Below are 17,568 nucleotides of genomic sequence, written 5' to 3' on the forward strand. Positions count from 1 at the left end.
AAATACTAGTTACTGCTATAGAAGCAACTGTGTTTTGGAAGTTTATATGAATCCTAGGAGTTGCATGCTTAAATGGGCTTGGACAGAGGACAAAGTCCTTAAAAAGTGAAATTAGAAAGGTAAAAGGGAGATTATTACATCGTTTGACTTTATCCATTTTCCTGCAAGACTCTTTCCAAATTAAAAGCCTCTCTGAGGGTGGTGATATTTACCAGTTGGTGACTGAAAGGTGCTTAGACTTTTCTGCTAACTTACTTTGCAAAATACTGGCCCAACATTTCTGAACTCCAAATTTTACATCTCTCCATTGTTACATTTTAGTAATTTTCTTCATGAAGTTCAAAACCCATGTCCTGCCTTTATGCAGTCCTTTCTTCTGTCCTTCTTACAAACCAAATATTTGGGCACAGACAGAGCTCTATGGATTGGAGAAGCTGAATGTGTGGTAGCATTTTTAAGCTTGTTAAAATAAAGGAGGATGGCAAAGACGGGGTTTAACATTCTTAGCACAGATTAATTAAAGCCCAAGGCCAGAAACTCCTAGAAAAGGATAAGAAATTAACTTAAGCCAAACAGGCTTTCAATAATACTAATGAACGTATTTAGTCTCAAAAAGAATTAATGCTTGAGAACAGAGCAGTAAAGCCATACAATCTAGTTGAGTAAGTTTAGCTTCAGGAATAAAAGGATATTTAAGCTTATGTGGCTAGACTGTGCAGGGAATTCTGGTCAGTGGGGATGTGCAAAGGTGACCCAGAATGGCTTATTTTCATTCAGACTTCTGTATTAATACTGGAGGCTTACACTGAGAGGCCAGAATAAAATAGTTGGATCAATGAACTCTTTTGTGGTGGGGAGTGATGGTGCTGGGGATTACGATGACACATGCAGCAGAAAAGATTGGGAACTCCAGGAGAGTTGCCTAACTCAAGGGACTTTGGGGCTGCCCTGCCTGACTTAGAGCCCAGAAGCCTGAGGAATAGTCTAGTCTAGAAGTGATCCCACACTTGACTAGTTTGCCTTTGGGTGTGTGGAGGGTGCTGATTCTTACAGGTGTTTTGGTTATAGAAAATGCCATCAGATGGTGTGGTATTCTAGGGGCACGGTTACATTTTCTTATCTATCTTTTTTTTTTTTTTTTTTTACTTAAAAATAATTGAGATGAAATTCACATAATTAAATTTTATCACTTTAAAGTGCACAATTCAGTGGGTTTTGTTCTTATTTTTCTAATTTTTATTTTTTTAAATAATTTTTAAAAGTTACACTCCATTTACAGCTATTACAAAATATTGGCTATATTCCCCATGTTGTACAGTACCTCCTCAGTGGGTTTTAATACATTCACGATGCTGTACAATCACTACCTCTATCTAATTCCCATACATTGTCACCCTCAAAGAAAATCCCATAGCCATTAATTAGTCACTCTCGACTTCTTCTCCCCCTGCCCCTGGCAACCGCTGATCTGCTTCCTGTCTCTATGAATTAGCCTATTCTGGATATCTCATATAAATGGAAGGATACAATATGTGACCTTTTGTGTCTGGCTTCTTTCACTTAGTATAATGTTTTCAAGATCCATGTACTTTGTAGCTTGTTATCCATATTTCATTCTTTTGTACTGCTGAATAATATTTCTTTGTATGTGTATACCACAGTTTTTTTATTTGTTCATCTGTTGATGGACATTTGGGTGGTTTCCACACTTTAGCTATTATGAATAGCGCTGCTATGAACATCTGTGTACAAATTTTTGTCTGAACACCTGTTTTCAGTATGCTGGTTACATACCCTAGAGTGGACTTGCTGGGTCATATATTAATTCTGTGTTAGACTTTTTGAGAAATCATCAAACTTTTCCACAGTGGCTGCATCATTCTACATTCTACTGGCAAAGTCTGAGGGTTCCAATTTCTTCACATCCTCACCAACACTTATTTTCCTCTTTTTAAAAAAAATTACGTCTATCCTAATGGGTGTGAAGTGAAATCTCATTGTGGTTTTGATTTGCATTTCCCTGAGGACTAATGATGCTGAGTATGTTTTCTTGTGCTTGTTGCCATTTGTATGTCCTCTTTGGAGAAACACCTGTTCACATCCTTCACCCATTTTTTAGTTGGGTTGTTTGTCTTTTTGTTGTTACATTGTAAGAGTTCATTATATATTCTGTATACTGGACCCTTATCAGATTTGCAAATATTTTTTCCCATCATGTAGGTTCTCTTTTCACTCTCTTGATAATATCCTTTGCTGCACAAAAGTTTTAAATTTTGATAAAAGCCAATTTATCTGGTTTTTGTTATGTTAGTCATGTCTTTAGTGTCATATCTAAGAAACCTTTGCCAAATCCAAGGTCAGGAAGACTTATTCCTATGGGTTCCTCTAAGAGTTTCAGGGTTTTAGCTCTTATATTTAGATTTTGTTCCATTTTGAGTTAATTTTTGTATATGGCATGAAGTAGAGGTCCAACTTCAGACTTTTGCATGTGGCTATCCAGTTATTCCAGCACTATTTGTTGAAAAAATTATTTTTTTCCTCATTGATAGGTCTTGTCATCTTTGTCTAAAATCAACTGGCCATGGAAGTATGGGTGTATTTATGGGTTTTCAAGTCTATTCCACTGTTCTGTATTCCTATATTTTTATTCTGATACTAGTTCTACAATGATTTGATTACTATAGCTTGGTAGTAAGTTTCAAAATTGGTAAGTGTGAGCTCTACAACTTTGTTATCCTTTTCCCAAAAAATATCATTTAATCTTAATTATTTCTTTATAGGCCCTCTCTCCAAATACAGTCACAGTGGGAATTAAGGCTTCAACATATGAATTTTGAGGGGACACAGTTCAGTCCATGACAAATATGATGTTAGCTGTAGGGTTTTTTCATAAATGTCCTGTATTATGTTGATAAAGCTCCCTTCTATTCCTAGTTTGCTGAGTGTTTTTAATCATGATAAGGTGTTGCATTTTGTCAAATGCTTTTCTGCATCAGTGGAGATGATCATGTGGTTTTCCCCCTCATTCTATTGGTGTAGTATTCTGTGCTGTATTACACTGATTAATTTTTGAATTTTGAACCACCCTTGTATTCCTGGGATAAATTTCACTTCGACATGGTGTATAATCCCTTTAATATGCTACTGGATTCAGTTTACTAGTATTTTCTATAGCATTTTTACATCTATATACATAAGGGTTATTGACTTTCAGTTTTCTTTTCTTGTGGTATCTTTTTCTGGCTTTTGTATCAGGGTAATACTGGCTTCAACAAATAAGTTGAGTATTGTTCTCTTCTGTTTTTAGGATTGGTTGAGAAAGGTTGGTGGTAATTCTTCTTTAAATGTTTGGTAGAATTTACCAGTGAAACCATTTAGTCCTGGACTTTTCTTTGTTTGGTGGTTTTTGATTACTGAGTCAATCTCATTACTGGTTATAGATCTACTTAGATTTTCTATTTCTTCTTGGCCAGTTTTGATAGTTCATGTTTCTAGAAATTTGTCCATTTCATCTAGATTATCTAATTGGTTGGCATATAAATGTTCACAGTATTTTCTTATGATCCTTTTATTTCTGCGAGCAGGGTTAATTTATAATGTGACATATGCTGAAATCCACTTGGTGCAATGTCTGCATATTGAATCGTGTGTTATATTGATGTCTTATAGAGTGACAGTGCCTAGAAATCAAGAACTTACATGTTCTTTGCTTAGCGCCTGACTTCCTGAGACATTCAAGTAAAGTGCTTTCATTTGGAGAGACAATATTCCTCTCCATCTTATTATGTATGCATGAAAAACTGAATATCATGAAGGGTAAGATAAAATAACGGAGTAGAAATCTTAATGGTATCTGCCATTATGGGCTGTTAGTATATCCTAGGCACCACATTAAACACTTTATTTAACCCTCATTACAACTCTCCAAGGTAGGTACTACTTTAACCCCATACTTACAAATGCAGGGAAAGAAATTGAACCTAAAAAAGTTAAAAAAGAAAAACATGACTTTTATAAGATCACAGAATAAGGGGCAGAAATGAAACTTGAACCTAGATCTTTCTGTCCTTCCTTCCAAATGACTACATAGAAGCAATAGAAGTTAGTTTTAGTGGTTTTCCACAGTTCATGGCCATTTGGGCATTTATTTCTCATAGAAGAATAAATTTCTCAATTCTCCCAATGACTAAGTTGGATTGCGAATGTATTTGAGTTGTGATTATTTCCTGCTTACGAAAAGAGAAATGTCACAGGAGTTTAAGATTGTTGACATGCTTGAGACATTCTGGAAAGAAAGAAAACCGTTTTATAGCTGAATAGCATAGTTATTTCAAGGTGAGAAAGTTTATGAAGTTCTAAAAATTTCAATGTAGCGTGAAGCACATGAGGTAAAATTGTAAAAACAAATACACCATATTTCAGTCTTTAATGACTCAGTAAGGTTTTTATTATTCCAAAGTGGATTTACTTAGACCAATAAATCCAATAATCTATCTGAAAGGTTCTTTTATTTTCTTTTTACAGCTAAGCAATGAAATGAACTCTATCTAAAGACAAATGTATTAAAAGGAGATAATAACATTTTTAGGGAGAAACTAAGAGAAGTCTCACTGTGTCCAAAATTATCAATGGCCTTGCTGTAGACATGGTATAAAATGATTTCTAATATTTTTGGTATAGGGATGGCAGTTTTATGTGTCTTGGAGCTTATAACCCTACTAGATAGTCCACACTTGATTTCACAATTGATGGAAAAAGGATGGTTGCAAAAAAAAAAAATCCAGACCCATTATAATTTGGAACATGTAGTGCCTGATCTTAAACTATTGCCTTCTCATTAAAATGTTAGGTTTATGATACATACTCAAGATGATAATGGAATAACTAAAAAAGTACTATAATCTGCCTTAAATCAAGGACTAGTAACAACAATGTGAAAACATATACATGAGAAAACATAAAGGAAAAAATGCCTCTGCTATCGTTTTAAGTTTCATAATTCAGCACTTAATGAAATGTCTCTCTTAGAGCAGACAGGAGACAATTATATTTTTATGATTTGTGTAAAACTCTTGTACTTTTCCTCCAAATATTTTTAAACCTAATTAGAAGAGCAAATTACTCTAAGCAGATATTAATGAAGATAGAACTTTGTCAAGTGAATGCGGGACAGTAAAACACTACCTTCATAAAAATTATTCCTGGAATTCCTTTCATGTAAATTATTCTTCCCACAGCACCTTTTCTCAGGAATCCCAGAACATAAATGATGGTAACTAGATAGAAGAAAATAGAATTTCACACAGGAAAATTCTCCAGTCAAAATTCTTTATGCTTTCTCTCATCTTATGATTACTGAGAACCTATGGCATGTAGCATAGTTAATCATAGTTAAAACAGTGATTCTGAACTCAGACTGTCTGGTTTGAGGCCTGTCTTCACAAAGGTGTGGTTTTGGGAAGGTCCCTTAACCTCTTTCTTTCTCTGTTTTCTCACCTGTAAAAGAGATGAAAATAATATCTATTACATAGAGTTGTGAGGATTAAATGTTATGTTAAATTCTTGGAACATCACCCAGCACTTGGTAAGCACCCCAAAATATCACCTGTCCTTATTATTTTTTTCTAAACTACCTCAGTGTTCTTCCACCAAATCTCCCTAATGCCAATCTGATCTCTCTTCCATCCATCACCCATTATTGACTACAGCGATCTTTCCTTAGGAAGATCACCACCAGGGAATTCCCTGGTGGTCCAGTGGTGAGGACTCCACACTTTCACTGCCGAGGACCTGGGGTTCAATCCCTGGTTGGGGGACTAAGATCCCACAAGACGCGTGGTGTGACCAAAAAAAAAAAGATTACTACCAGGTGATATCTCTTTGATGGCCATTTAGAGCCTTCCTTTTTTTTTTTTTTTTTTTCCTACTTTAAACATTACTGTAACAAGCATCACTCTGTATATCATCTAGAGCATTTGCTGAGCATAGGTATATATATCTATAAGTAAATTACCAGCTTATAAGGTATGCATGTCTTCCCAGCATTCTCCATTGTCTGCTTAATTTTTCTTCACAGCATTTAACTTCATCTAATACATATTTTTCACACACACGTAGCTTTTACATATGTATATATTTTACATAGACGTATAGAGCATTTTCTTAGTCATTTCCTTGATTTTTTGTTTTTCTTTTTCCCAATGGAATATACACTCCAAGGGCAAGGATTTTTACCTGTTTTGTTCAATATGGGCAAGATATGTACTGGCAAATATTACAGTGTAATGCGGTCTGGATGTAAAAGTCAGACTTTACTGGGGAAACACAAAAGCCAAAAAATCATTGAGAGGAGGCACACAATCCCCATTCTCTCATTATCTCCCAGAGAAACATTCAAGATATTGGACACACCATATGGCTGCGCTCCACAGGATGAAGCCTGGTCCCTGGTCATGTCTTTTATAGTGATAACAGCCTTGTGTATGTCTATTAGTCAACAGTCAGGACTGTGGCACCAAGAAGCCTGAGTAGAGGCAGTTAGTTGCCTGATAGCAGCAGGTGTTAGTGCCTGGTGATCTTATGAGCAGAGGCTGCGTGTTGAAGCTACGTGCTGAATGGCAGAAAGGAAGCCTCTTTGTCATTCCCATGGAAAGTTGAGTTCAGTGGTTGAGTTCAGAGACAGGCTATTCCATTAAGAGAGTGGAAACCCCTCTCTCCCGACCTAATAGCGACAGAACTCCAAATTTCAGGGGACTCATTGCCAGGCAACCTGAGGTTCCAGGATAATTCCTCAGACAATTCTGCTTGTCTCTCTTCAGTTATAATATAGAAAGGTAGTAACTTATACCTTTATCAGCTTACATTTTAGTAGGGGCAGACAGCTAAAAGCAAGCCTTAAGTTATAATCATAATAACAAGAACAACCATTTCTTTAGTCTACAAATTCCCAGTTGTGGCTAAGCCCTGAGTAAAGTTTTTATATATATTATTTCACTTAATATTTACAAGGACCATAGGAAGTAATTATAAATCACATATTACATGAAGGAGAAGTGAGGCTGAAAGGGAGTTAAAAATTTTTGTTTAAGATGCTATAGCAGCTTTCAGGTGAAATTTTGAATTAAGATTTGAACCAAGATGTGTCTGACTCCAAAGTTCATGGTATTTCTAGAATAAAACCATACGCTCTATTTCAGCCTCTAGGTACTTTACTGGCTACTCCTTTTCTTCTCTCTCTTCTCCTCTCTCATACATACTCCCTTTACTTGTTTCATTTAGAGTAAATCAACAATCACTATGGGCTTCCTGGGCTCTGACACCAATCCATGCCTTCAGGACTTTATCTTAGTTACCCAACCAGGGATGGAACCTGGGCCCTCACCAGTGAGAGCTCGGAGTCCTAACCACTGGACCACCAGGGAATTCCCACGCCAAGTGTTTTTTCATGTATTTTCTTGAACAAAGACTATTTCCTACTTGTATTAGTTATCTATTACTATGTAACAAATTACTCCCCAAAACTAGCAGCTTAAAACAAGAAACACTTAATATCTCATCATTTCTGTGGGTCAGGAATTGAGGAGCAGGTTACCTGGGTGGGTCTGGCTCATGAGGTTGCTATGAAGACAGCATCCAAGGCTACAGTCATCTGAAGGCTTGACTGGGGATGGAGGATGTCCTTCCAAGATGGCTCCCTCACATGGCTGTTGGCAGGAGGCCTCAGTTCTTTGGACTCAGGTGGCAGGAGGCTTCAGTCCTCACAACATGGACTTCTCTGTAGGGCAACCAGAGTAGCCTCACAGAATGGCATCCAATTTCCACGGAGTGGGTAATTCTAGAGAGGAAACCTCAATGCCGTTTATGCCCTGTTCTAGGAAGTTCCACACCGTCACTTTTGCAAAATTCTATTTGTCAAGAGCAAGTCAATACTTACAGCCCTATGTCTAGGGAAGGGGGATTGAGTTCCACTGCTTGAAGGGAGAAGTATCAAAGAATTTGTGGACATGTTTTAAAGCAATCATACTTTTGAATAATAATTCTCATGCTAGAATGCATTTTTCTTCTCATTACACATAAACAGTTTGCTATAACTGAGTATAAATTCTTATAGCAGTGTCTATCAACATAAATGCTGAATGGAGTGAAACATTTGCTTTGTTCTAGAGTGGGGTTCTTTTTACTACAGGAAATATTCAATAAATATTCCATGTAACCTTTGCAAGGACTTTGCATTATGAGTTCTTTAGTGAGTGTGGTCAGAGCGGCAAACATTTCTTTCTAAACACCAACAGTACTGAATGGTAAGCAAGTGACAAGTGCAATAACCATAGGCAGTGTTATGATGTGTCCATGATGTCTGTCTAAATACACTGACTTGTTTAGGATCATTCTGATTTTTTAATCTCTTCATGGATACTGCCAAAACTTTTTTTACTAGAAACAAAAATGTTGATAATCACTCTCCAATTTTTGGTGATTTCATTTATCAACTACTGGTTTGGCCCGAAGGTGAAAAAAAAAAATAGGGGATGTGTTCATTTTAGTTAAAAAGTAAAAGACAATTAAGTCTAGTCAATATGATAGTCATCCTCTGCTTTCTCCCCCCAAAGAACGTTGCTCGATCAATTGAAAAGTTAAAAAAACCAGTCTACTAATCAGTTGTTTTGCTATATGAAGAACAAGAAATTAATTTGGCCATTTCTATCTTTTAAGGGAACCAAGGTGATGTTTTGACATCAAACATGTAACACTTCCTCTCTTAGCCCTCTTGAGTGAAATGGTATCCAATTGAACTGGCTATATTTAATCTAGTTTCTTTTATTAAAAATAAACAAAGCCTGTCTGAGAGTGAGGCCAAATGCCCACATGACCACTGCTACTGTATTCTGTTGTCACCATGTGACTTGATCCATAAATAGCTGTGAGCTACTCTCGCTGAGAAATCCAGGGGCCCTCAGTGAAGATTTACCTTTCTTATGGCCAGATGAGGAGCACAGTGGAGATTAGACTCCAGAACTGCTGATTCATCATTGCTGATTCGAATTTTCACTTAATGTCTTTGTTCAGGTTGGAAAAGTCTTTCCTGTGTGGCCAGTAAAATATGTGAGGAATGCGGGGCTCCTCAGTGGGTGGATTCCATCATGGGTTTCTGCCAACCTTCTTCTTGGGGTTGTGGGATTCCAAACGAGACACAGGACAGCTGCATAATCCTCTTAAGCACCACATGAGAGATCCCCCCCTAATAATACTAAGCCACCGTATTTAACTCATCAGTAATAACTGTTGGGCTTCAAAATACAGTGGCATTGTTTAACCAACATAATTTCAAGGAGTCACAGAGAAGCATAATTACTAAGTTCTAATCTTCCACACATATCTCTGCAGGCTGGGACGGTCGATGTCAGCATAATAGACTTTTCCAACTCTGGGAATCTGTGTGGGTATAGGTATGTGAATTTCAATCACCGATCTGTATTTCCGGTCTTATCGGTATCTTTTTCTCTGATGACATAAGGGCAGAAGTAAACTCTTGCAAGCGAGAATTTTTAAGAGAAATAAGAACTCCAAGTAACTAAAATAATAACATGGACATATTCACTTGTGCCTCTAATTTCCAGAAGAAAAAACGGATTCTGAATAAGCCAGGTGAGGTGCCCCTGATCTGCTTGAGCTCTATGTAGTGCACTGGACTCTAAAGCAGTGCTGCTGGTCCCCAGGAGAGTCACTTAACCTTTCTGTTCTTCACATGTCAATGAGGGTAGTGTAGTACGACTCATGCAAAATCCTGAGAACCGGATCTGGCACTCAGTAAATTGTCAACAAATGTTATCTATTACTATATTGCAGAAAACAGGAGGAAAAAAAACAACCAGTTAACCATTTAATAGCTATTGAATTGTTGCTCTTTTAAATTTCTCAAACGTTTTTAAGAGTTTAGCCTTTGGCTATGTTGTCAGGACTTTTTGGTATTTTCCCTGCAATATGTCATAACTTCAAGGATGCAAATATGGGCTACAAAATAGTGGATTACCCTCCTATCAACCTTGGAGGAAATATCTTTATTGGACAGCATAGCGTTACTTGTAAAGTAGTTATTTAAAACCATCTAGACGAGATTTGTTTATATTTCTTTAATCCTAGAAGTTTTTTGTCTAAGTTTCGTGCCATCTTTTAAAACGATTGCTGACTTTTTAGAGACACAATTCTTATCCATCCATTTATTTATTCTGGTTGTTGTTTTGCAAACAGACTGAAGGGGGATATAGGCAGAAGCCGGGAGACCAATTAGGAGGCAAGAGGTGGGGTGGCAGCAGGACCATGAGAAAAGATCAAATGCTGAATATGTAGTATTCCAGGTTAGACCCAATAGAATGTAACGATAAATTAGCTGTGATGTGAGAAAAAGACGTGCATCAAGGTGACCATGCTGTTTTTGGTTTGAGCAATTAGAAGAATGCAGTTGCCTTTTAAGGAGGTGAGGGCGTCTCAAGATGAACTGGTGTAGGAAGGAATGTCCAGAGCTCAGTTCTGATATTTTATACGTGAGATGCCTCTTGCACATCCAAATGGAGATGTGGAGGTGTTAGATGGTAGGGGGTCAGATAAAACGCAGGATACCCAGGTAAACTAGAATTTCAGATAAATACAAAACAAATATTTCATGGCACATACTTCTACTAAAAAAAGTTATTCATCGTTTGTTGGAAATTCTAATTTTACTGGATGTCCTATATTTTTATTTGACAAATTTGGTCATCCTATCAAGTGGGCAGTTGGATAATGAGAGGTCAACCTAGACACCATCTTTAAAGCCATGGGATTGGATGAGATCATCGAAGAAGTGAGCTCGGACTGCAATGCAAATTGATCCAAGGAGTGAGTCTTGGCACTCGGTGTAGAGGTCAGGTGATGAGGAGAAATAGTAAAGGATACTAAGAAGGAGAAGACAGAAAGTTAGGAGGGTAACCAGGTGAATGGGGTATAATAGAAGCCAAAATAAAGCAAGGGTTTCAAGTGGGAGTGATCAACTCTGTCTATTGCTGCTAATAGGTGAAGGATGATGAAGGGGAGGGCTGAGAAGAGATGGATGAAAGAAGAGATGCTGAATGGCATCCTTAATGACAAAAACATTTTTTGCGGAGCTGTGAAGGGAAAAATCTGACTAAGAGTGTGTTCAGAATTCTTTTGGATATGAAAAGGAGGGGCAATTCTTTCAAGGAGTTTTATAAGGTGAAGAAAAGGAATATGTTATCACCTAGAGAGGAAAATGAGGTCAAGAGGTTTACTTTTTAAATAAAAGGAATAAGAGAATGTTTGTATGGGGATCAGTATGATCCAAAGAGAGAGAAAACTTAATGATGCAGGAGGTGAAGGGGATAACTGCCCCCAAAATGTCCTTTTATAAAAAGAAGGAATGGGATCTAGAGAGAAAATGGGGACTTGATCTTGGCTAAATACACAGGTCACCAGTGATAACCTGTGATAAGGTGGCGTTTAGGGCAGGGGTGTAGGGAGGTAAGTAGAAGTGGTGGTGGTATTTCATGGGAGTTCTCCTCTGATTGCTTCAATTTTCTCAGTGAAGAAGGAAGCCAGGTTGTACTTTGCTGAGCGTGAGGGTTAATGAGAAGGTGTAAGAGGACTAAACCGCTTTATATCTTGTCTATCTCTCAACGTTTTTGCAGTTTCATCTTTTTTGAGTTTTTTCATTCCTCTCTTATAAAACTTTTGACTTTCCGTCTTGTTTTCTTGGTGGTGCACGTGTCCTATCTCTCCTCAGAGTTTGTAAACTCTCTGAAGGCAGAGTTCATGCCAGTTCATCTGTGAATTCCTATGCTTGGATCGTAGTAGATGATCAATGAAAATGTATTAAGAGAATTAAGTTTTTAAAAACAAAATGCACTATAATCCCCAGAAACTCTTTTACTTAAGCTAAAAAAAATTCATCTTTTTTTTCTGACGATCCACTCTATGCTGTGGAAGATTCAGACAAGTTAAATCAATTCTTTGATACAGCAGTTAAAAAACTGTGCATTACAGAAAATACTGTAAAATTGTATTAGCAACCTACACTGAACCTAAAAGCCACTTTAGTGTGCGTAAAATTATCAAATAGCATAAACATATCAATTAGGGTTCAAAGTGGAAAGAAAAATTCTTGAAATAAAGCCTTACAGATTGCAAATCGTAAGCAGTGTATTCTACATAGACCTTTAAATACAATTTTAAAACATGGAGTTTTTAAAAATGTTGTCAACTACGTTCTTCTAAAATATTAACCAGATGAAATTATGTAAATATTTTCAAAAGGGTAAGAAAATATAAAGAATTATTCTCAAGAAATCACCATATATTAGGGGCTAAAAAGTGCTGATATGTTAACATACTTACAAATAAAATAATAGACAGTTGTACTTGGTGAGTAGATTAGGTATTAACTTCAAAAGTATATATAATTATGGTTCTGCTTTATTTTAGAGTATAGATCTAACCACACACTATGTAAATTTAAAAGATATTATATTCAGTGTTTATGTAATTGTGTGGTATTTCCTCTAAAATTATAGTGAAAATATCTATAATTAAATAAATGCTCTCTCCACTTACTGTAAAATCCCATAATCTTTTTGCTTCTGTAAACAAAGAGCTACTGTAACATCCTTATAGAGATAGCCACTTCTGACAGTTTCACCCATTTCCACTTTCTTTTAGAAGAAAGAAGTAACCAATTAACTCTGCAAAGATGAGGTATCACATAAATACACTAAGCTTCAGTAATTAGCGATAATGCCAGTGTATTCCTCCACTATTACAGATTGGCTCATTGTCTTTTAAATTTACACATTGTGCCTTTAACACGAAAACTGTTTCACATATTTCAAATAGAAAATGAGTTTTTAGTGATTTTCAATCAAATGATCTATCTTCCATTTGCTCCTGCAGTCCCAATAATGTCAAAGGAGCAACTACATCTGGATTCATTTTCAAACTATTTGATGTAACTATTTTCAGAAGACTAGCCGGCTCAATAAAATAATTAATCAATTTAAAGTCTAAGCTTATCGTAAAACAGCTGACTTGCAAACATGTGACTGCTCAGAGCTATCCTGTTCATTTTATTCTTCTGAGTTTCATTTTATTTTCCAATTCATTCTTTTCCTTTCCGGGATTAAGCATTTTATTTTTAGTTCAGGAAAAATTAACTTTATTTTTTTGGTATGATATGAGGCTGAGACTTCACAGTTGAATATACTCAACATTCTAAATCTCCAATGTCTGTAATATGGCCCCTGGCTATGCTTCCTTGGTGCTCTGTCGTTGTCCAAGGCTGCTTCCGTACTTCTGGAGTCCTTCTCTAACCGGAACGATGTCATTGGAGCCGCTGAGCGTTATCGCTCTCCGCGACTAAGACAGAACCAGAGAATGCTAGAGCTGGAATGGTCTTCAGAGTCCATCTTGTCTACCATCTTCTTTATGGCTGAGGAATGAGGTCCAGAGACGGGATTTAACTTGCCTTATACACTGAATAGTGAGATAACCAGGACAAGAATCTAAATCATATTACTCTCAACTGGGTGCTCATATTTCCCTGTGCTTTGAATTAAAATTTACTTTTCCATCTTCCTTCTTCATGAATTGCCCAAGTTCATTTTTCTTTACTCTCCACAAAAGATTTCATGCTGGAGCATTGTTCTGTTTTCCTTCTTGGGATCGTATTCATGACCTAACTTAGAGCTTGTATAAATGCCTGCAATATTGGCATACCAGCTACCTTCCAGTGACATGTTTTTGCTTTTTTTTTTCCTCCAAGCAAATGCCATCTAAACAGGGGATTATCACCTATTTCTCTTATGTGTCTCCTAAGTTTCACGTATTATCTTTATTACAGCACTCATCACGCTGGACTGTCGTTGTTCACTCAGTTGCCGGTCCCTCGTTAGAGACAAACACCTAACTCTGTGCTCTCGGTGGCCAGGGATCCCCCTGAATCTACTCCCCAGCCTTGTCCATCGGCCTGCCTACAGCCATGGACCCTGTCTGAAGGCAATAATGTGTGGCCCACCCATGTTTTTCTCTCCTGAAACAAGAGTACCTTATTCAACAGAAAGAACTTCCAAAAAACCTTTCTCTCTCCTAGCTTTTCTCCAAATCAGATTCCCAAACTCAGTGCCCTGTGGAAAATCAAGCAGCTATTTCACTTGTGCATAGGAGCTGTTTTTGGAAGTAGCCAGAGTGCCACTGTTTACTTCCTTAAGCTTTTCCTCCTCTACCCACTCTGAGGCTGCACCCCCAGGAAACGTTCAAGGCAGAAAGAGGAAGGGAGGAGGCCGAGGGAGATGGTGGAAAGCTGTGTTCTGGGAAATGTCATCTTCCCTGTTTTTGTGTTCGAAGTAAGAATAGATACAGGAAGAGCCCTAGGGGCAGGATAAGATGGGTGTCATCATTTCTAACATAAATCTGTTTTCCAGAACCTCAAAGAACCAGGCAGAGGCAATGGTCCTCAGCTCCACAACACCTGAAGGCCCAGCCACGCTGGGAAATGGCAGGAGCCATTCCGATCACCCTCCCATTTCGCTGTGGAAGGTCACTCGGCATGTCCATTTCATGCCATCTTAGAGTCCCAGAGGAAGTCTAATTTCCTGAAGGAGAGATGGGGTGGGAAATGCATGTCACACAGAAGAATCTGAATGCAGTTGCCTCTTGACCGTCTAGCACAGTGGTTAAGGATTAAGCATCCTATTTATCTAGAGTCATACGGTCTGGGTTTCAATCCCAGATTCATCACTTTGGTTTTAGCTGGGTTGGTTTGGTGCCTTAATTGGTGCTCCTGAGTTTCCTCTTCTGTGAACTAAACATAATAATACTCATATTTAGGGTCACAAGGAAAAGTAGCCAAGTGACTTTTATTGAAGCTCACTCTGTGCCAGATCTCTGGGTCTAGAACATTATATTATTGTTATTTTATTTTCACAAGTACTTTATGGGTTGCTTCTAATACTTGCTCCATTTTACATATGAGTAAACTGAGGTTTAGAAAAGTTAAGCAACCTGTCCAAGGTCGTGCAGCCAGGAAGTGGTAGGTGTGGGGTTTGAACCAAGCCCCTCACCACTGCACTGCTCAAGCGGCAGCACTAACACAGAGTCAGGAAGGCCAATACACATAAGCCCTCAACACAGCCCTCACACTCAGTCACAGCGTTCTACAGGCAGGAACGCTTATTTGGCATTATTTTGAGATATATACATGTTATGGTTCTCTGAAATCATGACAAGGGACATTAAGGAGTAGAACATACCTCAGTTGTTGTTTCATTCTTAACATGCTCTAATTAGCCATAGTGTAACTTTAGGCAAGGTTCTTATCCTAATGGTATCCCCTCTTTCTTCATCTAAAAAATGAAGTAGTATATAGCAGTTGGTTATCTTATAGTAAATGTGGGTTTAAGATTTAAGGGTCTTCTTCCTGGCTCTGCATCTGACCCCAGGCCTCATTTCAAAGTGGAGAAGCATTCTGCTTCAAAAGTTTTACAGGATAACCTGAATAAAAGTGGTATTGAGAGTGTTAATACTAGGTATCATCTAAAAATATTATAAAAACTTAGGTTAGAAATCATCATCCTTGTTAACAGAGTGAAATGTTTTGGTATATGGAGATATTTGTGTGTCATCATTTTTTCTTGTACCTAATCCAAAAGACTGTGTTGGGAATTAGGATATAATAGATATTTTTTTTTTACAGATACTGACTGCAGCCCAAGAATTAGGCAGGAATAATAACAGAAAAAGAATACTAAATAAAAGATGCTTTCTAGTGTAGCAGTTTATTGTAATGATTAATCTTCCAGTAAGATTTTCAGAATCTGAAGAAAACATACAAGTTGGCTAGTAGTGCAGGCTATATAATTTTGTTAGTTCTTAATTTAAACTTTGGAAAGTCCTTCTTGAAGATCTGGATCAAGTCTTAGGGACTTGATCCAAAATTTTCACTTTTTCTAAATGACTATAGAAGAAGAAGCATTGTTATAATCTTTATATATTAATAAGAATGCAACTATTTGTTCTTTAGATGACCCTTGTTCCAAAAGTTATTATATTTAAAAACCACTTCCAGAAAATCAAGCAGGGGCCAATTAAAGAACATATGGTATGCTAAGGAAATCACTGTGCTTTGTTCTACGGTGTTACTTACGGAAAAGAAACATTTCTTTGAAGGTCCCATATGAATAGCCTATCTTAAAAAACCAATGTTAGGGTCTGGACATGAGCAAAAATTTGGTGATAAATATTAGACTGGTTACTCTTGCCCAATACAAAGGAAAGCTTTGAAATTTATTTTCCAATTGGGCATACACACCAATTTATGTTTATCATCCGTCTTCCGTATTGGTAACAGCTTACTTGTCACAAACTCTCTTTTGTAGAATAAGGGACAGACCTGATCCAACCCAAAAACAAACAAACAGAAACCCCAGAAAACATGAATTATTTCAGTAGCTCTGGAATTAATTAGATACACTGACCATTTTGGAAACTGAAGACATTAACATGCTTTTAAAAAGATACTTCTGTTCCATCTAAACTTAGCCAGCACAAGGAAATAAAAACAGCCAGAAGTAAAGTAGGCAGATCACTCAAAGTTGTGCTTCTGCAAGGATGGCCCACAAGTAGAAGTCATCTTAGAGGTTGTTAAAACTGTCCATTTCTTGGTTCCCCAATCCAAATTCACTGAAGCCTCAGGAAAATAAAAGCACAAAATGTTACCACATGGGACCCATGAACCTGGAAGTGTGGGTCAAGGGGGAAGGTTGAGTGTGTACGCAATTCACTCATGCAATCTATTTGGATGTCTGAGTTTGCTTTTAATTAAAAAGGGGGATTATGTCTAAATACCTCAGAGAGTCTGAGAGTTGAGAGTCTGAGCTAGGTTATCACCTGAAATATAGTGAGACCTCAATCAGGTTAAATTTTTTAACCTCAAGGATGGTGGAAGGCCTGAGAGACATAAAATCATTAACTTCTCTTCAAGACACCATGCTAGGAAATTTGAAATGATTAGGATAATGAAATACAATGCACAATCAACTGATAGTTCAAGATGGGATCTCAACGTCTCTTTGACAGGGGATGTTAGAGTGTGGAAAAACCTGCAGGCACCGAAGGAAGTGGACCTGCTGGCGTTACAGTCTTTTTCTGGGGTGCGCTCGTGAGGAACAGATGAAGAGCTATATAATCATTTATTCACCAGATTTGAGTATACCTCACTACACATTCTTTCTGTAAAGAAAACTTGCCTGAAGTCAGGACTTAAAACAAATGTTTTACATGCTACCCTTTAATAGTTAAGACTTTTTGTTAAGTGAGATAGTAAATCTCTTTCTTTTAATCTACTTAGAGTTTGGTCTTCTTTTACTATGGACTGAAAACATCCCAACTGATATATCAAATTTAAGGAAATAATTAGAAACACAGATATAATTTTTGTAAAAAGATTGCCGTGTTGATTATCATGTCAAAAATGGAAACAATAACAGTCCAATTAGAGTAACTATGACATGACACGAACACTAAAGA

Source organism: Balaenoptera ricei, chromosome 17 (assembly GCF_028023285.1).
Source record: "Balaenoptera ricei isolate mBalRic1 chromosome 17, mBalRic1.hap2, whole genome shotgun sequence".
NCBI lineage: Eukaryota > Metazoa > Chordata > Mammalia > Artiodactyla > Balaenopteridae > Balaenoptera > Balaenoptera ricei.